Source organism: Squalius cephalus (assembly GCF_949319135.1).
Source record: "Squalius cephalus genome assembly, chromosome: 9".
Taxonomy (NCBI): Eukaryota; Metazoa; Chordata; class Actinopteri; order Cypriniformes; family Leuciscidae; genus Squalius; species Squalius cephalus.
This window is the reverse complement of record NC_137130.1, coordinates 457,501-485,000: the sequence shown is the minus strand read 5'-3', so window position 1 is coordinate 485,000 and position 27,500 is coordinate 457,501. Positions and strand designations below refer to the sequence as shown.

The 27,500-nt window shown below is 40.1% G+C and overlaps 1 protein-coding gene across 1 annotated transcript in view; it reads left to right on the top strand.

The window, feature by feature from the left end:
* The first annotated feature begins 4,653 nt into the window (after nt 1-4,653).
* LOC307164741 (protocadherin 8) overlaps nt 4,654-27,500 on the top strand; it is a 40,460-nt gene continuing 17,613 nt past the window's right edge. Inside the window, exon 1 of the mRNA XM_079881801.1 lies at nt 4,654-4,741. The gene's annotated coding sequence lies outside the window, so the exon portion shown is untranslated. The remainder of the gene's footprint in view (nt 4,742-27,500) is intronic.

The following is a 27,500-nucleotide window of genomic DNA, read 5'->3' as shown; positions in this document are numbered from 1 at the left end:
ATGTTCCCGGCCAACTGGTGCTTCAGTTTCAGTGTGTGGACCTGTCTTCTGTTTTCTTTTCAGTTCATCATTTTTGTCTAGCATTTGCATTATGTGTGTGTGTGTGTGTGTGTGTGTGTGTGTGTGTGTGTGTGTGTGTGTGTGTGAACCATTTTTGAGAAACAAATACATGCTTCAAATTCCTAAAAATTGGGGTTGCGGCGTAATTCCCATGGGAAGATGTGTGTCCCACAGCCAAACCCTCAGAGAACCGCTGATTTATTTGGTCCCTCCTAATTTTAATGTAATTTTGTCCCATTTTTAATGAGCATCTCTGGAGAAGCTTTTCCAAACCGCATCATCAGGACTGAGGAGTAACGACAGAAATCCTTCCCATCTTCCCAAAACCTTTGAACTGTGGGAAACAATCCCTGTTTTAGACATTCTCTCTGTGCTTCACTGGCGCTCCGACAGACACACACTTACACTATTAAACATCTCATGCTATTCATTCACTGTTCCTGACAGATCAGAGAGAGTCCCAGTGTTATCCGTCAGGATTCACAGAACACAAGAGTTTCAGAGCGCTCCACATCCGTCATGAAGCACGAAGCCCAATCTGGGTGAGCAGAATGAGACGAAATGATTAAATATGGATTAATAATCAGAAAGCACGCAGACAGAGGATGAATGTGACTCTAAATATGCATCAAAGGAGCAGTGTGAGTGAATATTAATGAGCGACAAGCCTTCGGCTCTTTGGAAACTTGACAAAAAAGCCCCACAACAACTGCGACACAGAGACAAATACTATATTTTCCCGTTTCATAATTTTTGCATGGCGGAAGAAAACAGCCGTCTTTATCATTCCGCACAACACACCCGGAATATAGATGAGTCGCTTTGGGTTTTTTAACACTCAAAAACTGGTTCCAATAGAATTCAGCCGAACATTAAGTCTGACAGTCCTCTGTGAAGGCAGACACACACACACACACACACACACACACACACACACACACAGTGTTTAACGCAGGACGTCTCATTAGTCTTATTAGTCTACTGTTAGTTTTTACACATTTGGATCTTAGAGAGTCTAAACCCGGCCGTGTTCCAGTTAAACTTTTGGGAAATTAATGAAATTTGACATTTTATTTGCTTTGTTCCCCATTCTGGGATGGATTATTTCACTTGTTGTAATGCACTGTTGATTTCTCAAATAGCACATCACTTCTATTTACACCGCATCTGAACAGCATCTGTTTGCACTTGAATAGAATCTTCCTCTATTTATACTCTATAGTGTAAAGAGCATCTGTCTTAAAGGGGTCATATAATGCCATTTTTGTACAAGCTAATATGATTCTTTAGGGTCTAAATGAAAAGTTTGTGATATACTTTAATTAAAAATGCTCATTAGTATTGTAAGAAAACCCTCATTTCACCTGGTCAAAAACAGCTGTTTTCAGCACGCCGTTTCAGTGCATGTGTCTTTAAATGATAATGAGCTTTGCTGACCCCGCCCCTCTGTTCTGTGCGGACACAATAACCATAACGCGTTGTTCATTATAAACATGGGATTATGAATTATATTGAGAATGTTGTATATAGAAAACATGCCGTAATGTACCCTGAGTGTAAACCTTAGCCGCATTCATCGTGAAGCGATTTGCAAAGATTAATATAAATATTAATATAAAGATTAATAAAGCGTTACACTCACTTCTTCTTCTGGAGGTTCAGCAGGAACACGAATAGCTGGTCCCGATCCTTTTTTCAGGAGCAGCTTCTTAGCAAAACCAGCTTTACTGACCCTCGTGTGTAAAGCAGTCTGGTGTGAGAAATGATTTGCACAAACATGAAAGCATTGACGTTGATCGTGGGGAATATTCCCTTCGAAAACAAACTCAGCCACTGCGTCTTCAGCGGTTCGGGTTTAGGAGCATCAACATGATGCTGTGTTCCTCATAAACAGAACACCACAATCGCTCAGACGCCATTCTGCTCATAGACAGAGCTCCAGCATATCAACAATGGCGGACTATGATGATTGACAGCTCGCTCACGAGCGAGGGCGGGTCTGAGTTGAAACGCTGCTGTCAATCAACAATTGTGGGAGGGGCGTCCGACCGTGTGACGTCATTCGGTCAGACGGCTTGATTTGAGACATGGGAAAACATATGAGAAGATTAAAAAAAAACACTGGATGGATTTTTATCATTTTATGATGGTTGTGTACAGGCACTGCCAACACACACTTCTGTATATCAACTTGTAAAAGTGCATGTGCCGTTATATGACCCCTTTAAAGACACTGAAAATAAATGGGCCGAATGTGAGATCTTCTGAAACACCCTTCATAGGTTTCAGAACAGTCATCGAATCCTTCCGATGCCTTCATACGTTATCTGTCATGCTATGGCAATAATAAGGAATAAAGAAAGGAAAACATCAGATTTCTGAAACGAGCTCGTCTGTATGGCGGAGTCGCAGCAGGAGATCTGAGCACACGCTGGGTTTGATTGACCTGGCGCTGGATGGAGGGAACGAGCTCAATCTGCGGAAGACGGACATCACACATTTGCTGCATGTCAGGATTGACAGACACAAGATTGCTGGCTTTATTCTGAGGCTCGTCCTGATTGGCTGATTCAGAGCCAGGCTCGTCCTGATTGGCTGATTCAGAGCCAGGCTCGTCCTGATTGGCTGATTCAGAGCCAGGCTCAAGCATTTGGAGACAGGATTTTGAAAAGAATTCTCAAGGGTCCAAATTACAGGGCATGAAAACAAACCAGTGCTCGAGTCTCTCTCTCTCACACACACACACACACACACACACAGAATAGTTATTATTTGAAGCTTGTGACATATAAACTCGCACATCAACCCGGTCACATGTTTAGTGTTCATGTAAACACTCAGATTCAGATTCATGTAGAAGCAGCCGCTCACTCGAGAAATCTGGCAGAACTATCAACGTTATTGTGTGTGTGTGTGTGAGTGTGTGTGTGTGAGTGTGTGTGTGTGTGTGTGTGAGTGTGTGTGTGTGTGTGTGAACCCTGCTCAGTGAAGAGCTAAAGGACTGGCTTCCTCAATGCTGAGACTCAGAATGTTTTGTGCACTGCAGAACATGATGTTCTTCCTCAGTGTTTCTGCCTCGTTTTCCAGCACAAATATCTAAACGTTCTTAAATCAAGACACATTTACTGGAGAAGCAAAAGACTGCAGATATTCTCCAGTAAATGTGTCTTGATTTAAGAACGTTTAGATATTTGTGCTGGAAAACGAGACAGAAAACACATTGCTATTGTGCACAGCGTTTACAGTGTGAATAAAAGCACTTATCCCAGAATGCACTGCACATGACTTGACAATCCATTTCCACTGTTATAAATGATTGGGAAGAAACATCAGCCACAATGATTAGCATTTCTGTCTTGACTCATGATTTGTTAAAAATTCTTTAGAAAAAAACAAATTTTTTTTATCATTTTCCTCTCAGTCACCCACTGGATTAAACATGCAGACTGATGAGATGTACTGAGGTCTTGCAGTGAATAATGCAGGCTATTGTTTTGATTGCCTTTTTTTAAAGAAAGAATGTATTCCGTTCTGAACACTGAGTCTCCCTCCGGTCAGAATAAATCTGTATTTGTCGGAGAGCTGGATCACACACGGGAAGCAGGACTATCAGAGACAAGGCTTTATTCTGCCGGGAGAGACCCGAGCGCTCATGCGGAGACTTCAGATCGCTTCGGCCAGATTGAAAATATAATCGCTCTCAGAAATGTGTCTGAGATCTACAGACAGAGCGAGAGTTGGATGAACAGAACGGTGAAAAATGGAGAGAGAACCAGACAGAATGGGACCGAGAGAGAGACTGATGAGTCTCGACACACAACATCTCTCTCGACACGACCTCAACGACACCAGAGAGAGAGAGTGTGTGTGTGTGTGTGTGTGTGTGAGAGAGACTGATGAAGCTCGACACACAACATCTCTCTCGACACGACCTCAAAGACACCAGAGAGAGAGAGAGTGTGTGTGTGTGTGAGAGAGAGAGAGAGAGACTGATGAAGCTCGACACACAACATCTCTCTCGACACGACACCAGAGAGAGAGAGAGAGTGTGTGTGTGTGTGTGTGTGTGTGACACCAGAGGTCACAGGTATGATGGGAAGAGGCTCAATTACTGAGAATAACACTCTAGTTCTGCTCCCAAAACTATTGGCGGAACCACATACTACTCGTTATTAATATTTCCCTCTTATCTTTTCTATGGCAAAAATAGTAAGAGTAGTGTATACAGGCTTGATGGGAATAAGCCCCGCCCACTATGATGAATAGGCCCACCCAGTTTTTATACAAATATTATATTTATTCAAGTATTGTTGTTTCATTGATTCTAATACAATTACAAGCATCATTACAACTTCTGAAATCCTATAATAAATAAAATGTGCTTTTTGGATAAGGCTTGATTAGTTTGATTGACATCTGTGTTATCCAATTATTAGCGTGTTATCTAAAGAGTCTAGTGCATTTCGAGTTCATGTGGGTTCATCCGTCCGTTTATAATTTTTAGTTTTGTGTTAGAAAATATTAGAAAACAGCAAGAACGTTTAACAAAGTTATGTTTCAATATAGCCTACATAAAAAATAAATAATAAAAAACTGGCGGGAGAGAACCCTCAGCCCTCAGATAACGGCCGCACTTTTCAAATCCAGGAAGCCCGCGAGTCTCCGCATCTCTCTGCAGCAGGTAAGCCGCTTTCTCTCGCAAATCAGGTCTATTTGTGTTGTTTTGTGCGTGTACGGGTGTAGCTATACTAGCTGGCGTTGTGTGTGATGTTGTATGACTCAAGTGACTGTTGAAAAAGTTAACGTCTGTGTTTTTTTGTGTTCGTAATCGTAATATTTAAGGAAACACGTGTATTAGCGACCTGGATCTTTCTACACAGCTTTGTTCTAACTTTATAGTTTGAATATTGTAATCTTCAACAGTATATAGCGATTGATACTATTGTGAATTTATTTTGCTTATGTTGACATTGGACGAAGTTACGCGAATCAGTGATGCGGAGCGCGGTTTCAGTAAACGAGGCTTCGTTACGTCATAACTGTTTCGGAGTTTCACTGTTTCGCCGCTAGGGGGCGATGATCTCCGCGAACCCATGAACCAGTGTGTGTGTGTGTGTGTGTGTGTGTGTGTGTGTGTGTGTTCTGTAAAGGCTGTTTAAAAGGTGTGACCTTTCTCAGAGGACACTGGCACAGCAAGCAGGCTAAAATATTCAGAAACTGTTTCTGCTGCTCTCCAAACATAAATATGCCATACTCCGCTGTTCAATATATTCATAACCTCGGATGATGGGCTGTTGATCAGCAGGAGCATAACAACTCTCTCTATTATAAACGACAGAGGAAAGAAAAGAGTCCCAGTACTTCAGTGATAATATTAATATTTATAATGCAGAAATAATGAACGGTGTGTTCATCACGACGCAGATCTGAATGTTCCGGTGTGATTGTTTCAAAGGTTTAATAGACACACACTTAGGAATAAGATCACATGGGTGTTTGAATCGAGATCTCCATCATTTAACGGTAATTTAAATTTTAAAAATAAATAAAAATGACAAAAACAACAAAATTGCTAAAACTTTAACATTAAAATTAAAACAGAAAACATAAAAAAAAATCTAATTCAGAATATTTATGTGTACACATTAATGATACTAAAATAACACTAAACAGTGTTATATTTGCATGTAGTGCTGGAAAAATAGATTTTATGTGGGCTTTACATCTGTTTTGCATAATAAGTAGGCTAAGTGTGAATGTAAAGTGTAAAAATATAACGTTAGTATGCATTTTCATTTTTGTACACATTATTGTTATTATTATAAGTTAATCACATGTTTTGAGGCAGGAATGGTGTAACTCTTTCTCTCACACCGCTTTAACTTGTGGCACGAAGTCCTGGAAAAACTGTCAGTGACGTCACGATATGCAAATTTGTTTAAATTCATACCTACGTAATCACCATGACCAAAATTGTACTTTTTTTTACATTGAATTTTGAATAAAAAATACAGACCTACCGACCCTTTTTTTGCTGTTGCTGCTAGGGCTGTGTCAACTTTAGTCGTTTAGTCGACTAATCGGTCGATGCCGTCTTGGTCGACTGACATTCTCATTGGTCGACCAGTTGCTTTTTTTTTCTTTTTTTTTTACCAATAAAGAAATTTTCATTGATTTACTCCTTGATATTTATTCCTTTATAAGCAGTTATATATTACTGTATTCTAAATATAATTAGCCTATGTTTTATCCCCAACTTTAAATGCTTTAATTTAGGCTATTTTGTAACAGCGCCACAGTTTAGCGCACCACGTAGAACACTCGTAGGCTGCACTGCTGCTTCGCGCTCAGTAACGCCTCGTTCACACGGGGCATCAGCGTCAACGCTTCCCATTGACTTTGAATGGGTGACGTCAAGCGTTGCCGAAAAGAATTGTGGATCCGTCGGCGGCGCTTCACTGGCGTTGCTCGAAGTGGGAAGTTGAGAATTTTTCAACTTCTGCCGCGAGCAACGCCAGTGAAGCGCCGCCGACGGAAGTGTCAGCCAATCAGATCGCTCTATGCAAATACAGTAGCCAGGCGGCAGCCAATCACGTTCATCCTGTTCAAGAGCAGCAAACTGAGGATAAATTTTAAAATGGAGGAGAAACTAATTATTGCGGTGGGCAATCACCCGGTCCTTTATGACCATTGAATGACAATGAAGCTTGTTGTTGAGTTCCTGTCTAATTTCATTGGCTGACGCTGCTATGACCATGGCGTCAGTGCCAAACTTCAGCCACGCCTTCCGTCAAGCGTTGACGCTGACGCCCCGTGTGAACTCACCGTAAGGAATATAGTAATCTCTATGTGTCTGTCTGTCCGTTTGCATTTTGATTATTTCGAGAACCGTTCATCCAATCGACTTCACAAGGGAGTGCAGTGTCGCATTTTGTGTAGACACGCGAGATGCGACACGTTCAGAATTAATAGTAGGCTAAACTACAGAACAGCGCGAGCAGGAAGCGGCGCACCTCACGCGAGCAGGGCTAATATTCTCCGAGAACGGACACTGCACTAGTGATATAAAACGCACACACACGGGTCTGTTAACTTAAGCAATACTTTTAAGGTAGTCTAATATTTTTCTGACTAACAAATTACTGACACAGTAAAGGGCAGATTTAAATAAAGAAAAACTAAATTTAAATAAAGAAAAAACGAAATTTAAATAAAGAAAAACTAAATTTAAATAAAGAAAAACTAAATTTAAATAAAGAAAAACGAAATTTAAATAAAGAAAAACTAAATTTAAATAAAGAAAAACTAAATTTAAATAAAGAAAAACGAAATTAAGTTAGCCTAAATTAAAAACGAGATTAATTTAGATTTATAATAACGGGTAAAAAGTCTAATACATTTTGTTTCTATTATTCTATTTTCCACAATGTCAAAGCAACAGCAGCAACACAAGCTCAGGCATGCACTCCTGTCCACACACACTCCGCTGTTCTGCGCTCTAGCCAGAGAACACTCCCGTTGCTGGAACACTGGCGTCGGTTCTATTTCTAGCATGCACGCGTTTTCCGCGTGGCTCGAGCCGCGCCTGAGAGACGCGTGGCTCAGCGCAGGCGGTGTGCAAACTCCAACCTGTTAACATGGGAGCCGAAATAAAAACAGACACGGCACAGCAGCTGAGACTCCCACGCCAGCAGCCAGTGTGTCGCCGGCCTTATTCAAGCGCGAATGAGAACCGTTTCGCGGGGGATCCCAGGTGTCAATAAAAAATAAAAAATAAAACGTTTATTCGTTGTTGTTTTATAAATGCTCTATGACAATTGTTTAATAAATGTTCAATCAAAAGGCAAAACATCTCGTCTTTTTTTTTTTTTTTTTTAGTCGACTAATCGTTGTGCAGGACAGGACTTTGGTCGACTAAGAATTTCTTTGGTTGACTACAGCCCTAGTTGCTGCTAGGGTGGTTTCAGGTGACGTCACGCTCGCATCGCGAGAGCGCGGGATTCAGATGGAGGACAGGAAGTGAAATAGCTGAGGATCTGCCGTCTGAAAAATGCCCATGTTTTGTGTAGTTTACGGCTCCTCCAATCCTTCTAATCGAGAAGAGGGAAAGGGTTTTTATAGAGTACCGAAGATTGTCACTCTTAAAGGTGAGAAATGTAATTAATAGGGGTGCAACGGTACAGATAGCCCACGGTACGGTCCGTACCTCGGTTTTTGGGCCACGGTCTCGGTTCGGTTTCGGTACATGTTTTGTGCAGAAAGAGACTGCTATTTCATCCCAAAAATATGTTTTATTTTTCTTATGAGCATAAACAGAATGTCACAGTAGGAAGAACATCAATGTATGGAATAAATTAACACTCTAGTCTGTATTGAACAACACTAAGTAATACAACCTCTTCAACTATCACTTATATGAAATACAAAATGTAAACAAACACACTTCAAAATATTCAAGTGGATCCCAATTCCAAACCTTGATAACTGGTATATGAAGTGATCAATGTGAAAGAAAAAGTGCACTTTTACCTTTAACAAACATAAATTAGCTTGTGCTTTGAATAAAAAAAAGCAGAGCAAAATAATATAATACTGCATTCAGGATACAAAGTGCAATGTTATTTACTCATCCACTATTGAGAGATTCTTGTGCAAAAAGATGAGTCTATCAACACTGTCTGGTGCAAGGCGAGACCGGTTGGCACTAACGATGTCCACTCCCAAATTCTCAACTTTTCAGAACGCCGCAAGCGCACCGTAGGTCACGTGACAAGAACCAACCAGAGCGCAGCTGATGGTTGCTTTAGCAACGACAGACGCCTCCGGAGCGCAACCGCCCTAGCGCTTTGGAAAAAGGAGAACGCGGCGCGCCTAGCGTTTTCTACGCGTTTTTAGGCGCGATATGTGAACGGCGCCTAAAGCAAAAACTAAAAGGATCAGCGCGAACTCAATGGCAAAACCGAAGTCCCGCGGGACACGAGGGTAGATTGTCCCGTGCAGGGCTGACCGAACGGTCCGGGATTTTACCGTGTACCGTTGCATCCCTAGTAAAAAGCTCACAGAACAACGCCGTAAAAAGTGGATTTTTAACGTAAGCTGCGTCTGCGGTCGGGAGGAGCAGAGTCTGTTCATGCCCGTGTCTATGTTAGCTAGCCAACGTGTTTCTTGTGTCTGTGTGTATATAGCATTAGGATGTCGTTAGGCCTCGTTTACACTGCCAGTGAAATGTGACCCAATGCCGATTTTTTGCTCATATGTGACACAGATCGGATGTGTCCTATGACCGTGTAAACAGGAAAAAAACGCACGCATTCGGATATTCGGAGATCGGTTTCAGGCCTCGTTCATATGTGGAAATAAATCGGATATGTGGCAATGCGACTGTCATGTAAACCGGCAGATCGGGTTTTCTGAGGCATTAGGCGACGTCTCCTCGTTGAAGCCAATGTTTAAACACAATCTGCTCCCGCCAGTCCTGATCTCTCTCACACACAATAACTGAAGCACTGTTCGTCCTCCTCCGCCTCATAATCACGGTGATGTTTGGCGAACTTCGCATACATCGCAGAGCTAGCATCAAGCATATTTCGCGTCCGCCCATCTGTGCAAGAGAAGCTAACCCTTTACGCATGCGCGATGTTTCAGACAGTATGGCAAGTGTAAACACATGAGTGGATATGGGTCACAGTTGAAAGAACGTGTAAACGGACGGTCAGAAACATCGGATAAAGGTACAATACGGACTCTCCGCAGCGGTTTCCTCCATAGACGTGTTCTCCGCGGTTACTTCCTGCCCTCCATCTGAAATCGCCCCGCCTTCGCGCGTCATCATCACATGACTGAAACCCAGCTATTGCTAACCAAAATATTTGTAAGGATGGCCTGATGGACAGAAGCCAACTTGATGTGTTGAATGCTCAGAGCACGTTATAAAACGTATTCTTAAAATACACATTTCTGTTTTAATAAATGCTCATAGTAAATCATAGCATATTGCCTAAAACATAAGGTAGGTACAAAAATAATCAGTGATACATTTGCGACCCATTAAAAATTAGGGTCGCAATGGCATTTCAAAAGGTCGCATATGCAACCATTTTGGTCGCAGTGTAGTTCCCTGAGAGATAACACACACATTACAGTATACACAGAACACTAAACACACACACATTACAGTATACACAGAACACTAAACACACACACATTACAGTACGCACAGAACACTAAACACACACACATTACAGTACACACAGAACACTAAACACACACACATTACAGTACACACAGAACACTAAACACACACACATTACAGTACACACAGAACACTAAACACACACACATTACAGTACACACAGAACACTAAACACACACACATTACAGTACACACAGAACACTAAACACACACTCAGTGTATAAGATAAACAACAGATGTCACTTTATTTTTTAATTTTACACAGTATTTATTCAGTTTCTACAGCAGACGAAACAGCAAGAGCCTCTCGTGTCCTTCGGCTCTGGAGTGTGTGAGTGTGTGAGTGTGTGTGTGTGTGTGTGTGTGTGTGTGTGACGTTATATAGACGGGATCTGAGTGTGTGTGTGTGTGTGTGTGTGTGTGTGTGTGAGACATCATTCAGACGGGATCTGACTGTGTGTGTGTGTGTGTGTGTGTGACGTCATTCAGGATATCCTTAAAAATATTCTTGTTTGCCGTAACCCGACCGACCGTCAATTAATTATTGTTTTCCCCTTTTAGTCCGACCGACTTGCCGGTTGTAAACTTGCGTGAAGACCCACCGATTTTTTTTTTTTACTCTTCAAACAACTAATACAAATGCAATAAAATTATATTAATTATATTTTAGTAAGTATAGTGAATATAAATTGCCCATACTCCTACATAAAAACGTAGGCTACGCTCTTTCTTTTAAATAAAGACCCGTGGCGTCATCTGTGATTATAAGGGCCGTATATGCGGAATGAAACCGAAATCGCGACACTCAGATCCACGAACCGGTGTTGGTGTGAGGAGGCAGAATCGCCCCTTCCCACTCCCAGAGGCATCCTTCCCACTCCCAGAGGCATCCTTCCCACTCCCAGAGGCATCCTTCCCACTCCCAGAGGCATCCTTCCCACTCCCAGAGGCATCCTTCCCACTCCCAGAGGCATCCTTCCCACTCCCAGAGTCATCCTTCCCAGTCATCCTTCCCACTCCCAGAGGCATCCTTCCCACTCCCAGAGGCATCCTTCCCACTCCCAGAGTCATCCTTCCCAGTCATCCTTCCCACTCCCAGAGTCATCCTTCCCACTCCCAGAGTCATCCTTCCCACTCCCAGAGTCATCCTTCCCACTCCCAGAGTCATCCTTCCCAGTCATCCTTCCCACTCCCAGAGTCATCCTTCCCACTCCCAGAGTCATCCTTCCCACTCCCAGAGGCATCCTTCCCACTCCCAGAGGCATCCTTCCCAGTCATCCTTCCCACTCCCAGAGTCATCCTTCCCACTCCCAGAGTCATCCTTCCCACTCCCAGAGTCATCCTTCCCACTCCCAGAGTCATCCTTCCCAGTCATCCTTCCCACTCCCAGAGTCATCCTTCCCACTCCCAGAGTCATCCTTCCCACTCCCAGAGGCATCCTTCCCACTCCCAGAGGCATCCTTCCCAGTCATCCTTCCCACTCCCAGAGGCATCCTTCCCACTCCCAGAGGCATCCTTCCCACTCCCAGAGGCATCCTTCCCACTCCCAGAGTCAAGGCATCCTTCCCACTCCCAGAGTCATCCTTCCCACTCCCAGAGTCATCCTTCCCACTCCCAGAGTCATCCTTCCCACTCCCAGAGTCATCCTTCCCAGTCATCCTTCCCACTCCCAGAGTCATCCTTCCCACTCCCAGAGGCATCCTTCCCACTCCCAGAGTCATCCTTCCCAGTCATCCTTCCCACTCCCAGAGGCATCCTTCCCACTCCCAGAGGCATCCTTCCCACTCCCAGAGGCATCCTTCCCACTCCCAGAGTCATCCTTCCCACTCCCAGAGTCATCCTTCCCACTCCCAGAGTCATCCTTCCCACTCCCAGAGTTATCCTTCCCGTCCAGATCCAGTGCTTCCACATCTCTACATTACTATTGGCGGTTCCAGCGTTAGGGACGTGAGTCATCCTTCCCACGCCCAGAGTCATCCTTCCCACTCCCAGAGTCATCCTTCCCACTCCCAAAGTCATCCTTCCCACTCCCAGAGTCATCCTTCCCCAGAGTCATCCTTCCCACTCCCAGAGTTATCCTTCCCACTCCCAGAGTTATCCTTTCCACTCCCAGAGTTATCCTTCCCACTCCCAAAGTCATCCTTCCCACTCCCAGAGTCATCCTTCCCACTCCCAGAGGCATCCTTCCCACTCCCAGAGTCATCCTTCCCACTCCCAGAGTCATCCTTCCCAGTCATCCTTCCCACTCCCAGAGTCATCCTTCCCACTCCCAGAGGCATCCTTCCCACTCCCAGAGGCATCCTTCCCACTCCCAGAGTCATCCTTCCCACTCCCAGAGTCATCCTTCCCACTCCCAGAGGCATCCTTCCCACTCCCAGAGTCATCCTTCCCACTCCCAGAGTCATCCTTCCCAGTCATCCTTCCCACTCCCAGAGGCATCCTTCCCACTCCCAGAGGCATCCTTCCCACTCCCAGAGTCATCCTTCCCACTCCCAGAGTCATCCTTCCCACTCCTAGAGTCATCCTTCCCACTCCCAGAGTCATCCTTCCCACTCCCAGAGTTATCCTTCTCGTCCAGATCCAGTGCTTCCACATCTCTACATTACTATTGGCGGTTCCAGCGTTAGGGACGTGAGTCATCCTTCCCACGCCCAGAGTCATCCTTCCCACTCCCAGAGTCATCCTTCCCACTCCCAAAGTCATCCTTCCCACTCCCAGAGTCATCCTTCCCACTCCCAGAGTCATCCTTCCCACTCCCAGAGTCATCCTTCCCACTCCCAGAGTCATCCTTCCCACTCCCAGAGTCATCCTTCCCACTCCCAGAGTCATCCTTCCCACTCCCAGAGTCATCCTTCCCACTCCCAGAGTTATCCTTCCACATCTCTACATTACTATTGGCGGTTCCAGCGTTATGGACGTGACATCTGCAGTCAAAACTTGAAATATAAATTATCAGAAAATGCGTTTAATACTAATATATTGAAACGTCTGATACAGCCATACTCCCTTATAAAGGAGTCCAGACGTTAGAAAAATATCAGTCTACACTAGGGGTGGGAGATATTGACAAAAATGAATATCTCGATATCGATATTCAGACGATATTTTTGCCATCCTTCAAAGAAATGTGTGCAAACTGGCAAAGAAGGTCCAGTTGGTCTTTTGACTTGCTGCATTTGACCTATTATTGTAGGCTATAGAAAAAACAAAGGAGCTAACTAAACAGAATCTGAGGTAGCCCCTACTTTTCCACTTACAAAAAAAAAAAAAAAAAAAACAGAACTAGTCACCTCTTGCAACAGAGTGTGTGTGTGTGTGTGTGTGTGTGTGAGACGTCATTCAGACTGGATCTGTGTGTGTGTGTGTGTGTGTGTGTGAGACGTCATTCAGACTGGATCTGTGTGTGTGTGTGTGTGTGTGTGTGTGTGTGAGAGTGTGAGAGACGTCATTCAGACGGGATCTGAGTGTGTGTGTGTGTGTGTGTGAGACGTCATTCAGACGGGATCTGTGTGTGTGTGTGTGTGTGTGAGACGTCATTCAGACGGGATCTGTGTGTGTGTGTGTGTGTGAGACGTCATTCAGACGGGATCTGTGTGTGTGTGTGTGTGTGAGACGTCATTCAGACGGGATCTGAGTGTATGTGTGTGTGTGTGTGTGAGACGTCATTCAGACTGGATCTGTGTGTGTGTGTGTGTGTGTGTGTGTGAGACGTCGTTCAGACGGGATCTGAGTGTGTGTGTGTGACGTCATTCAGACAGGATCTGTGTGTGTGTGTGTGTGACGTCATTCAGACAGGATCTGTGTGTGTGTGTGTGAGTGTGTGTGTGTGTGTGACGTCATTCGGACAGGATCTGTTTGTGTGTGTGAGTGTGTGTGTGTGTGTGTGTGTGTGTGTGTGACGTCATTCAGACTGGATCTGTGTGTGTGTGTGTGTGTGTGTGTGTGAGAGACGTCATTCAGACTGGATCTGTGTGTGTGTGTGTGTGTGTGTGTGTGTGTGTGAGAGAGACGTCATTCAGACGGGATCTGTGTGTGTGTGTGTGTGTGTGTGTGTGTGAGAGAGAGAGAGAGAGAGAGAGAGAGAGAGTGTGTGTGAGAGAGAGTGTGAGTGAGTGTGTGTGTGTGTGTGTGTGTGTGTGTGTGTGTGTGAGAGAGAAAGAGAGAGAGAGAGAGAGAGTGTGAGTGAGTGTGTGTTAGGGGTGGGAGATATTGACAAAAATGAATATCTCGATATTTTTTTTCCAATATCTCGATATCGATATTCAGACGATATTTTTGCCATCCTTCAAAGAAATGTGTGCAAACTGGCAAAGAAGGTCCAGTTGGTCTTTTGACTTGCTGCATTTGACTTATTATTGTAGGCTATAGAAAAAATAAAAATAAATAAAGGAGCTAACTAAACAGAATCTGAGTTAGCCCCTACTTTGTGCACTTACAAAAAAAAAAAACCGGACCTAGGCACCTCTTGCAACAGTGATTATTAAATCAAACAACAATATTGTTGATGATAAATTCAAAGTAAAAAATGTTCTTTTCAAAACGCTATAAATCCCTCAATTTTTTCCCCAAAACGCAAAATCCATCTTTTTTTTTTTTTTCAAAAATTGATGGTTTGTCTTTTAAAAAAAGTCTTTTGTCTTTTATTTTTTGTGTTTGCATTTATGAGGAAAAAACAATATTACGTGACAGTTCTCCATTATGGACGCGAGCGCTCTGAAAGCGCACTAAAAGACTTTCAAACTTTCACAGAGACCTCAAAACAGAAAGCACAAAGCCTTTCTTTAAAACGAATTTCGTTTTGTATTAATTGTATCTTAGTTTTAATATTTTTTTCATTACCAATTTCTGGATTTAATGCATAAAAATAAAAATAAAACTATGTAGCCTAATAAATGTGCATTTCTCCGGTGCGTTCACTAGCCTACTGCAAAGATCGCGAGTCAATAGAATAGCCTATCGTAAACTTCATCTTTGCAGCCGACACAGAAATTAATAAACAATTAAAATGTCTTATTGCAATATTTTACATAATCATTACTTTTGCTGGTTCTTTGAGGCAGCTTTTTAGGTTTATGGCGTTTTGGAAAAGAGCTCTTCACGTACAAACACCGTTTCACCAAGGCACAGCGGCCCTTCAGCACATAAGAACAAAAAGAGAAAAAGCACGGACTTACTAATTACGAAACTTTGATGTGGTTGAACAGGTGAAAAAGTCACAAATTCCTCTGCAACTCAAACCTTCTCAGTACGAGTTATGAAGGAAGAGAACAGCATTACAGTTTTCAGTGCGTCCTCCTCTGATTGCTGTGTTGTGACTGAAAAAGTGCGTGCAGGAGCACATGCGCAAAACGTAGGTTTGTAAAATGTCCTTTTGTAAAATGACATATTATAAAATAAAAATAATTCTTATATCATTTTACAAAACGGTTTTGCGCATGTGCTTCTGCGCGCACTATTTCGTGCGTTTTTGACGACACGGGACCATGGGCTGGGCCACTCGTTGCTTCCGGGAATAGTACTGCCCTACAGTGTTAAAAATCGCTACATATAATTGTTTAGAATGTTATAGTGTGCGTTATTTGTTTTCTCTTTAACTTCTTTCAGCTCTTTTCATGTTTGGGGGGTCGGATTGTACAAATTATGAAATATTCGATATCCCAATTTTGCATATCGTCCAGACAACAATTTGGATATTATCGTCTAAACGATATATCGCCCACCTCTAGTGTGTGTGTGACGTCATTCAGACGGGATCTGTTGTAATGCAGAGCACACACACAAACACACTCACTCACTCTCTCTCTCTCTCTCTCTCTCTCTCACACACACACACACACACACACTCACTCACACTCTCTCTCTCTCTCTCTCTCTCTCTCTCTCTTTCTCTCTCACACACACTCACTCACACTCTCTCTCACACACACTCTCTCTCTCTCTCTCTCTCTCTCTCACACACACACACACACAGCTAAACGCCACTGTTCTCTTCCTCCTGTAAAATCAAGGTACTGCAAGAAATGAAAAGCTTCTAGTTTTAAGGTTTGTCAGTGACATGCAGATTTTTCCAGAATCCTAAAACTATTATTATCCCAGATTTTCATTGTGTTCTCAAACTCCTGGATGTGTGTGTGTGTGTGTGTAACTCTGGCCTGCAGCCGTTAGTTCAGTGGCAATAGATGCATTTATTTTTTTTGTCATTTGCAAATGTTTGTGAAAGATTCAGTTTCTTCTCCTTTAGGCGTGAAATCTGGCCTGAATAACAGGATTAAAGCTCTCCGCGGATGCTGTGCGACTCCGGCTCTCGGCTCTCAAAGCAAGCCTGCATTTACATATTCATAAGGAACATTGGATTATTCAAATTCCTTCAGTAAATCGGAAGTAATGTGTGACATGACAATTTGACTCGCGCTTTTATTAAGAGCGGTTGCCGGTATATGGTCATGTTCCCTGAGATGAACGTATTCCAGGACACATTTCCACTGCGCTTCAGAAATAATGAAGTGATGTAAATCTGAGGCTTTCTACAGAAGTGATGCTTCTCACATATAGATGGCGCTCTTGTGTAGTTCATTCACATCATCATCATCATCATCATCATCAGGTTAGAGTCATTCAGGATAAGGCGACTGCCAATAAATGAGTTTTATCCCAAAATCAAAGAGAAAAACAAGATAATTTGCATAATGAGTTTTAAGAGCACTGAGATGTTCTGCGTTGCGTTGACAACCTTCCAGCCAAATTCTCATTAGCATAATGCACAAATAAATATAGAAAACACTGAATGCAGCAATACAGTAATGAAGACCATAATGCACTGCAGAACATGGTGTTCTTCCTCAGTGTCTCGTTTTCCAGCACAAACATCCAAACATTCTTAAATCAAGACACCTTTCCTGGAGAAGCACAGTGACTGAAGGTACTAATACTGGACAGATGCATCACAGTAGAGTGAGTTTGAGCTTAAACGAGAACAGATATCAGTCGCTGGAGAAAACAGTCTGAACAGGGAAAACTATAGTTTGCAGTGTGTGGATTCACTGATTCCGAGGGAAGCTTGTTTCCGACACAGAATAAAACATTTTAAAAGAACATTTTTTATCTCGCAATTATGAGTTTACAATTGCAAATATATTTCGCAATTCCGAGAAATAAAGTTTTTATAAATAAAGTCAGAATTGTGAGAAATAAACTCGCAATTCTGACTTTATATCTCGCAATTCTGACTTTATATCTCGCAATTCTGACTTTATATCACACAATTCTGACTTTATATCTCGCAATTCTGACTTTATATCACACAATTCTGACTTTATATCTCGCAATTCTGACTTTATATCTCGCAATTCTGACTTTATATCACACAATTCTGACTTTATATCACACAATTCTGACTTTATATCTCGCAATTCTGACTTTATATCACGCAATTCTGACTTTATATCACACAATTCTGACTTTATATCTCGCAATTCTGACTTTATATCACACAATTCTGACTTTATATCTCGCAATTCTGACTTTATATCTCGCAATTCTGACTTTATATCTTGCAATTCTGACTTTATATCTCGCAATTCTGACTTTATATCTCACAATTCTGACTTTATATCACACAATTCTGACTTTATATCTCGCAATTCTGATATTCTGACTTTATATCTCGCAATTCTGAGTTTATATCTCGCGATTCTGACTTTATATCTCGCGATTCTGACTTTATATCTCGCGATTCTGACTTTATATCTCGCGATTCTGACTTTATATCTCGCGATTCTGACTTTATATCTCGCAATTCTGACTTTATATCTCACAATTCTGACTTTATATCTCGCAATTCTGACTTTATATCTCGCAATTCTGACTTTATATCACACATTTATGACTTTATATCTCGCAATTCTGACTTTATATCACACAATTCTGACTTTATATCTCACAATTCTGACTTTATATCTCACAATTCTGACTTTTTATCTCGCAATTCTGACTTTATATCACAATTCTGAGTTTATATCTCGCAATTCTGACTTTATATCTCGCAATTCTGACTTTATATCTCACGATTCTGACTTTATATCTCGCGATTCTGACTTTATATCTCGCAATTCTGACTTTATATCTCGCAATTCTGATATTCTGACTTTATATCTCGCAATTCTGACTTTATATCTCGCAATTCTGACTTTATATCTCGCAATTCTGACTTTATATCTCGCAATTCTGATATTCTGACTTTATATCTCACAATTCTGACTTTATATCTCACAATTCTGACTTTATATCTCGCAATTCTGACTTTATATCTCGCAATTCTGACTTTATATCACAATTCTGAGTTTATATCTCGCAATTCTGACTTTATATCTCGCAATTCTGACTTTATATCTCGCAATTCTGACTTTATATCTCGCAATTCTGACTTTATATCTCACAATTCTGATATTCTGACTTTATATCTCGCAATTCTGAGTTTATATCTCGCAATTCTGACTTTATATCACAATTCTGAGTTTATATCTCGCAATTCTGACTTTATATCTCGCAATTCTGACTTTATATCTCGCAATTCTGACTTTATATCTCGCAATTCTGATATTCTGACTTTATATCTCGCAATTCTGAGTTTATATCTCGCGATTCTGACTTTATATCTCGCAATTATGACTTTATATCTCGCAATTATGACTTTATATCTCGCAATTATGACTTTTTTTCTCAGAATTTCATGTTTATATGATCTCGCAATTCTGACTTTATATCTCGCAATTATGACTTTATATCTCGCAAATCTGACTTTATCTCGCAATTCTGACTTTATATCTCGCAATTCTGATATTCTGACTTTATATCTCACAATTCTGACTTTATATCTCACAATTTTGACTTTATATCTCGCAATTTTGACTAGGGCTGCAACAACTAATCGATAAAATCGATAATAATCGATTATGAAAATCGTTGTCAACGAATGTCATTGTCGATTAGTTGGTCTGCTCACGTCACGGGGAGCGTTACTGATGACGTCCCTTTCATGACAACGCAGTCACGCGAAATGGCAGAGAGTAATCGGAGAGAAACATCAGCACGGCAAGCAAAAACTGTATATTCTCATTATATGATGATGTGAAAATGGTATAGTCTAGTTTAATTCAATGCTACTGTGTAAACAGCTTTGTTTACTAACTTCGGGACAGTAACACTAGATCTATTTTGTATCGAGCATCAGGTTGCGCAATCAGTTCGCTCGCAACATAAGTGATGGATTAAAATAGCGCTACCGCAGAAATAGGTTAAATTAAATGGTATTTACAAAGTGAAGCACTAAATATAAAGGCAGTTAATAACAGCAGCAGTAAAATATTGTTTTTTAGTCACTGTAGTCAGTGGTTTTCAGCGAATGCTTGTGCAGTAATACATCATTTTTCCTGTACTTTTAATCAAGCCTGTTGTCAGCTGCGTACCTCCATTCCGCTCTCTTTTTATAGCATTTGTCTACTAAGGGATAATCCCGCTTATTACATGGCTACCCACCAAATAAATCAATAATTTTACACAAAATATTGATTTAAAAAGGAGTTTATTGATTTAAAAATGATTGTATTGCTTCCGCTAAAGAAAATAGTCCGTTCCGTCTCTACGGTTAGAATCCTGCGTCCATAGCAACGCTCTGTTTTTCTGGTGTGTTATACTTCGCAGCGGTCTGTTATCAAGAAATAACAGATCGCATTCTACATTGGAATTCAAAATCTGCTGCTTAATATCTTATTACAAACATGTTTGTGTCCTAATTTCATAATGTGAAGTTTATATGAGCAGCGCAACTCAATATTTTGTTTTGTTTATTTATATTTTGGATATTTAAAGAAGTTTTACTGTTTAAAAACTGGACAAACTTTTGTGTTTGGGGTTTAAAATGTAAAAATTAAAGATTATATTAGTAAAACTCAATGTGTGGCTTTTGCACTTTTTAAAGTACACTTTTACACATAAATACCCTGATTTAGGGTTTTATTTAGTTATAAACAAAAATCAAATTGAATTTAAAAAACCTATCCGATTAATCGATTAATCGAAAAAATAATCGTCCGATTAATCGATTATCAAAATAATCGTTAGTTGCAGCCCTAATTTTGACTTAATATCTCGCAATTCTGACTTTATATCTCGCAATTCTGACTTTATATCTCGCAATTCTGACTTTATATCTCACAATTCTGACTTTATATCTCGCAATTCTGACTTTATATCTCGCAATTCTGACTCGCAATTCTGACTTTATATCTCGCAATTCTGACTCGCAATTCTGACTTTATATCTCGCAATTCTGACTCGCAATTCTGACTTTATATCTCGCAATTCTGACTCGCAATTCTGACTTTATATCTCGCAATTCTGACTTTATATCTCGCAATTCTGACTTTATATCTCGCAATTCTGACTTTATATCTCACAATTCTGACTTTATATCTCATAATTCTGACTTTACATCACACAATTCTGACTTTATATCTCACAATTCTGATATTCTGACTTTATATCTCACAATTCTGACTTTATATCTCGCAATTCTGACTTTATATCTCGCAATTCTGATATTCTGACTTTATATCTCACAATTCTGACTTTATATCTCACAATTTTGACTATATCTCGCAATTTTGACTTTATATCTCGCAATTCTGACTTTATATCTCGCAATTCTGACTTTATATCTCACAATTCTGACTTTATATCTCGCAATTCTGACTTTATATCTCGCAATTCTGACTTTATATCTCACAATTCTGACTTTATATCTCGCAATTCTGACTATATCTCGCAATTCTGACTCGCAATTCTGACTTTATATCTCGCAATTCTGACTTTATATCTCGCAATTCTGACTTTATATCTCGCAATTCTGACTTTATATCTCACAATTCTGACTTTATATCTCATAATTCTGACTTTACATCACACAATTCTGACTTTATATCTCACAATTCTGATATTCTGACTTTATATCTCACAATTCTGACTTTATATCTCGCAATTCTGACTTTACATCACACAATTCTGACTTTATATCTCACAATTCTGATATTCTGACTTTATATCTCGCAATTCTGATATTCTGACTTTATATCTCACAATTTTGACTTTATATCTCGCAATTTTGACTTTATATCTCACAATTCTGACTTTATATCTCACAAATCTGACTTTATATCTCACAATTCTGATATTCTGACTTTATATCTCGCAATTCTGATATTCTGACTTTATATCTCACAATTCTGACTTTATATCTCGCAATTTTGACTTTATATCTCACAATTCTGACTTTATATCTCACAATTCTGACTTTATATCTCACAATTCTGACTTTATATCTCGCAATTCTGACTTTATATCTCACAATTCTGACTTTATATCTCGTAATTCTGACTTTATATCTCGCAATTCTGACTTTATATCTCGCAATTCTGACTCACAATTCTGACTTTATATCTCGCAATTCTGACTTTATATCTCACAATTCTGACTTTATATCTCACAATTCTGACTTTATATCACACAATTCTGACTTTATATCTCGCGATTCTGACTTTTTTTCTCAGAATTTCATGTTTATATCTTGCGATTCTGACTTTATATCTCACAATTCTGACTTTATATCTCACAATTCTGACTTTATTTCTCGCAATTCTGACTTTATATCTCGCAATTCTGACTTTTTTTCTCAGAATTTCATGTTTATATCTTGCGATTCTGACTTTATATCTCGCAATTCTGACTTTATATCTCGCAATTCTGACTTTATATCTCACAATTCTGACTTTATATCTCGCAATTCTGACTTTATATCTCACAATTCTGACTTTATATCTCGCAATTCTGACTTTATATCTCGCAATTCTGACTCGCAATTCTGACTTTATATCTCGCAATTCTGACTTTATATCTCACAATTCTGACTTTATATCACACAATTCTGACTTTATATCTCACAATTCTGACTTTATATCTCACAATTCTGACTTTATATCTCGCAATTATGACTTTTTTTCTCAGAATTTCATGTTTATATCTTGCGATTCTGACTTTATATCTCGCAATTATGACTTTATATCTCGCAATTATGACTTTTTTTCTCAGAATTTCATGTTTATATCTTGCGATTCTGACTTTATATCACGCAATTGTGAGTTTATTGCGAGATATAAACATGAAATTCTGAGAATAAAGTCAGAATTGGGAGATATAAACATGAAATTCTGAGATAAAAAGTCAGAATTGTAAGTTAAAAAGTCACAATTACCTTTTTAATTATTTATTCTGTGGCGGAAACAAGCTTCCATAGATTCCTATTCATCAATATCAGTATACATTTATGCATTACATTTATAATAATTGAATGCATAATTAATACATAATACATAAATTAAATTCCTATTTTTTATTTGTTTGCATTGCATTATAGTAATGAGAATTGTAAAACACCTATACTTAATTGTCATGAAAATAATGTTCCTTTCTTTATGCGAAATATAATTTCTTAGCATTTTTCACAAACCCTGTTCTTGCCAGTTTTCATCAGATGTGCCCCATAAGGTCTTCTGGAAGACTTGATGATTGATATGCTAATATATGCATGGATCTGGCAGGAGAAACATGACTTTATCACGTCTCTTTTGTATCTTCTCTTCCCTCTGGTTGGTCTGTTCTCTGCGGCCCGTTCAGTGGTTCTGCCGAGCGCTGGTGTGTGGTTATACGCTGCGCTTCGCTACGTCTGGTGTGGTTATACGCTACGCTACGCCTGGTGTGGTTATACGCTACGCTACGCCTGGTGTGGTTATACGCTACGCTACGCCAGAGAACGCTCTGGAAAATAGGACAGATCTGTGACTCAGAAATCCCACATATGAAAAAGTCTCTTTTAATTTGTTCCTGCGCTCTAAATATTCATTTCAAAATTGATGTCAGCCTCAGTTCCGTAATGCCGTCGGGCTTCGAGCGAATCACATCATACATCTGTGTTCTGCTCCCGCGCTTATTAGTCCACCGAGAGACAATTACTGAGAATGTGTGTATAATTCAAGTCTATCCTAATAGACTCATTAATTTTGCATTAAATAATGAAAAAAAATGTCATGCATTTCATTACTGTAATTGGTCTTTGCTTAGCAAATCTTTTGCTGCTGACAGTGAGTGGAGCCAGAGATGTGATGCTCCAACTCCGGCTTCTGCAGATTCATAATTATTATCGGCATATGTGTCGTCCTGGTGTTTTATTCTCGCCGTCGGATGAAGAGGAAAAACATCTCCACGTCCCACAGGAAGAGCTCAGTGCCATTCCACTAGCTCTCAAACTCTCACTTCACTTTGACGATGAGTAAACTAGTGTTTCTTGCCTCTGCAGAATCCAGACAATTAATCAGCTGTGTTTCAGATGAACATCTCAGGCACTTAATTATAGAAAGCGACTAAAACTCTGGTATTGTGTGCATCTTTGATGTAAACAAGCTTGAAATATCTACTGAATAAATCAGGTCTACTTTGAGACGCTCATTTCCACAGATGTGGTTATTGTAGAGTTCACACAGAGAAAGGTATCGTGGTTTTGCAGAGTTTGAAGCGGATGTCGTAACACACGTCAGTCGACTTTAAAACGAGCGGTTCATTCATAAATCCGTAAGATATTCCTGTCACGCTGTGGAAAATACAAACCGGAAGGCCGAGCACAGAAGGGGCGGAGCTACAGAAGGGGCGGAGCTACAGACGCGCTGTAGACGTCACAATCTATTTGCTAAATACTTCAACACTGGGAGAAGCATTTTTAATTGCTTGAGTGTGTGTAACATTGAGTGTGTGTAACGTTGAGTGTGTGTAACATTGAGAGTGTGTAACATTGAGTGTGTGTAACATTGAGTGTGTGTAACATTGAGTGTGTGTAACATTGAGAGTGTGTAACATTGAGAGAGTGTAACATTGAGTGTGTGTAACATTGTGTGTGTGTAACATTGTGTGTAACATTGAGAGTGTGTAACATTGAGTGTGTGTAACATTGAGTGTGTGTAACATTGTGTGTAACATTGAGTGTGTGTAACATTGAGTGTGTGTAACATTGTGTGTGTGTAACATTGTGTGTAACATTGAGTGTGTGTAACATTGTGTGTGTGTAACATTGTGTGTAACATTGAGAGTGTGTAACATTGAGAGAGTGTGTAACATTGAGTGTGAGTAACATTGAGTGTGTGTAACATTGAGTGTGTGTGTAACATTGAGTGTGTGTAACATTGAGAGTGTGTAACATTGAGAGAGTGTGTAACATTGAGAGTGTGTAACATTGAGTGTGTGTAACATTGAGTGTGTGTAACATTGAGTGTGTGTAACATTGAGTGTGTGTAACATTGAGTGTGTGTAACATTGTGTGTAACATTGTGTGTAACATTGAGTGTGTGTAACATTGTGTGTGTGTAACATTGTGTGTAACATTGAGTGTGTGTAACATTGAGTGTGTGTAACATTGAGTGTGTAACATTGAGTGTGTGTGTAACATTGAGTGTGTGTAACATTGTGTGTAACATTGAGTGTGTGTAACATTGTGTGTAACATTGAGTGTGTGTAACATTCCTGCACACTCCCGGTCAAAAATTTGGATTTATTACGATTTTTGAAGGACATTTATTCTGCTCATCAATGCATTTTATTTGCATTTATTAAATATAGAAAAATTGTGAAATATTATTCCAGTGTAAATCAGCTGTTGTCTATGTGAATATACAGTAAAGTGTAATATATTCCTGTGATCAAAGCTGAATTTTATTTGATGAATAGAAAGTTTAAAAAAACAGCATTTATTTGTAATAGAATATTTTGTAACATTATAAATGTCTTTACTGCTGAAACTCAACAACAGTGCAAAATATGAAAAGACAATGCAGAAAATCAGAGCGCATGTGGCGGAAGACTAAACTTGTAGTCCATTATAACATCTACAAAGACAGCCTTCATGCTTTCAATATGGAACTAGGTAAAGCTAGACAGACTTTCTTCTCAAATATTATAAACAGTAATTTAAACAACACACGCACTCTTTTTGCTACTGTAGAGAGACTGACAAACCCCCCAAGCCAGATTCCCAGTGAAATGCTCTCAGACAGCAAGTGCAGTGAGTTTGCTTCTTTCTTCTCTGAGAAAATCAATAATATCAGAAAGGTGATCAGCACATCCTTGAGTTGCACTGAGGTCAGACAGATCAGACCACCTGAGAAAGTAGTTACTATGTCTGATTTCAAAGAAATTAATGGCAAAATTTTGGAAGAAACCGTACAGCACCTTAAAACATCAACCTGCGCTCTTGACACACTTCCCACATCATTTTTCAAAAGTGTGTTAAACAGTTTAGAAGCAGATCTTCTAGAAGTGGTAAATGTCTCACTTCGCTCTGGGAGTTTTCCAAACTCCCTGAAAACGGCAGTCATCAAGCCCCTCCTGAAAAAGAGCAATCTGGATAAGACCATATTAAGCAACTATAGGCCGATCTCAAATCTTCCTTTCATAGGCAAGATCATTGAAAAAGTTGTCTTCAATCAGCTGAACAAATTCTTGAGCTTGAATGGATACTTTGACAATTTTCAATCTGGTTTCCGACCGCACCACAGCACAGAGACAGCGCTCATAAAGATAATAAACGATATTCGCTTAAATACTGATTCAGGCAAACTATCAGTGCTGGTGCTACTCGACCTCAGTGCTGCATTTGACACTGTCGATCATAACATACTTCTTGACAGGCTGGAAAACTGGGTGGGGCTTTCTGGGATAGTCCTAAAATGGTTCAGGTCATACTTAGATGGGAGAGGTTATTATGTGAGTATAGGAGACCATAAGTCTGAGTGGACATCCATGACATGCGGAGTCCCTCAAGGCTCGATTCTTGCGCCACTCCTGTTCAACCTGTATATGCTCCCAATGAGCCAAATAATGAGAAAGAACCAGATCTCTTACCACAGCTATGCAGACGACACACAGATCTACTTAGCCCTATCGCCTAACGATTACAGCCCCATTGACTTCTTTTGCCAATGCATTGATGAAGTCAACAGTTGGATGTGCCAAAACTTTCTTCAGTTAAACAAAGACAAAACTAAAGTCATTGCGTTTGGAAACAAAGATGAAGTTCTCAAGGTGAACGCATACCTTCACTCTAGGGGTCAAACAACTAAACATCAAGTCAGGAATCTCTGTTCGATTCTGGAGTCAGACCTTAGTTTCAGTAGTCATGTCAAAGCAATAACTAAATCAGCATACTATCATCTGAAAAATATTGCAAGAATTAGATGCTTTGTTTCCAGACAAGACTTAGAGAAACTTGTGCATGCTTTCATCACCAGCAGGGTGGATTATTGTAATGGACTCCTCACTGGCCTTCCCAAAAACACCATCAGACAGTGTCAGCTCATACAGAACGCTGAGCAGAACCAGAACATATGAACATATCACACCAGTCCTCAGGTCTTTACACTGGCTCCCAGTTACATTTAGGATTGATTTTAAAGTATTATTACTGGTATATAACTCACTCAATGGTCTAGGACCTCAATACATTGCAGATATGCTCACTGAATATAAACCCAACAGATCACTTAGATCATTAGGATCATATCAGCTAGAAACACCAAGGGTTCACTCTAAGCATGGCGAGTCTGCTTTTAGCTATTATGCTGGACCAGCTGGACCAGCTTCCAGAGGAGATCAGATGTGCTCCTACAGTAGTCACATTCAAATCCAGACTCAAAACACTTCTGTTTAGCTATGCATTTACTGAATGAGCACTGTGCCGCTGTTCGTCCGACTGTTCGTACTGTACTGTATTTTATTTTTCTAAACTGTTTTAATTATTCTTATTACTTTGAATTGCCATTGTGTATGAAATGTGCTATATAAATAAACTTGCCTTGCCTTACTGTCACTTTTGATCAATTTAATTCATCATTGATGAATAAAAGTATTGATTTCTTTAATTTCTTTCCCCAAAAAATTAAATGAAACTTCTTACTGACCCCAAACTTTTGAACGGTAGTGTTTAATGTTACAAAAGATTATATTTCTGATCAATGCAGTTACTTTGAACTTTCTATTCATCAAAGAATCCTGAAATAAAAATGTAAATAACTGTTTTCAACACTGATAATAATCATAAATGTTTCTTGATCATCAAATCCTCATATTAGAGTGATTTCTGAAGGATCACGTGACA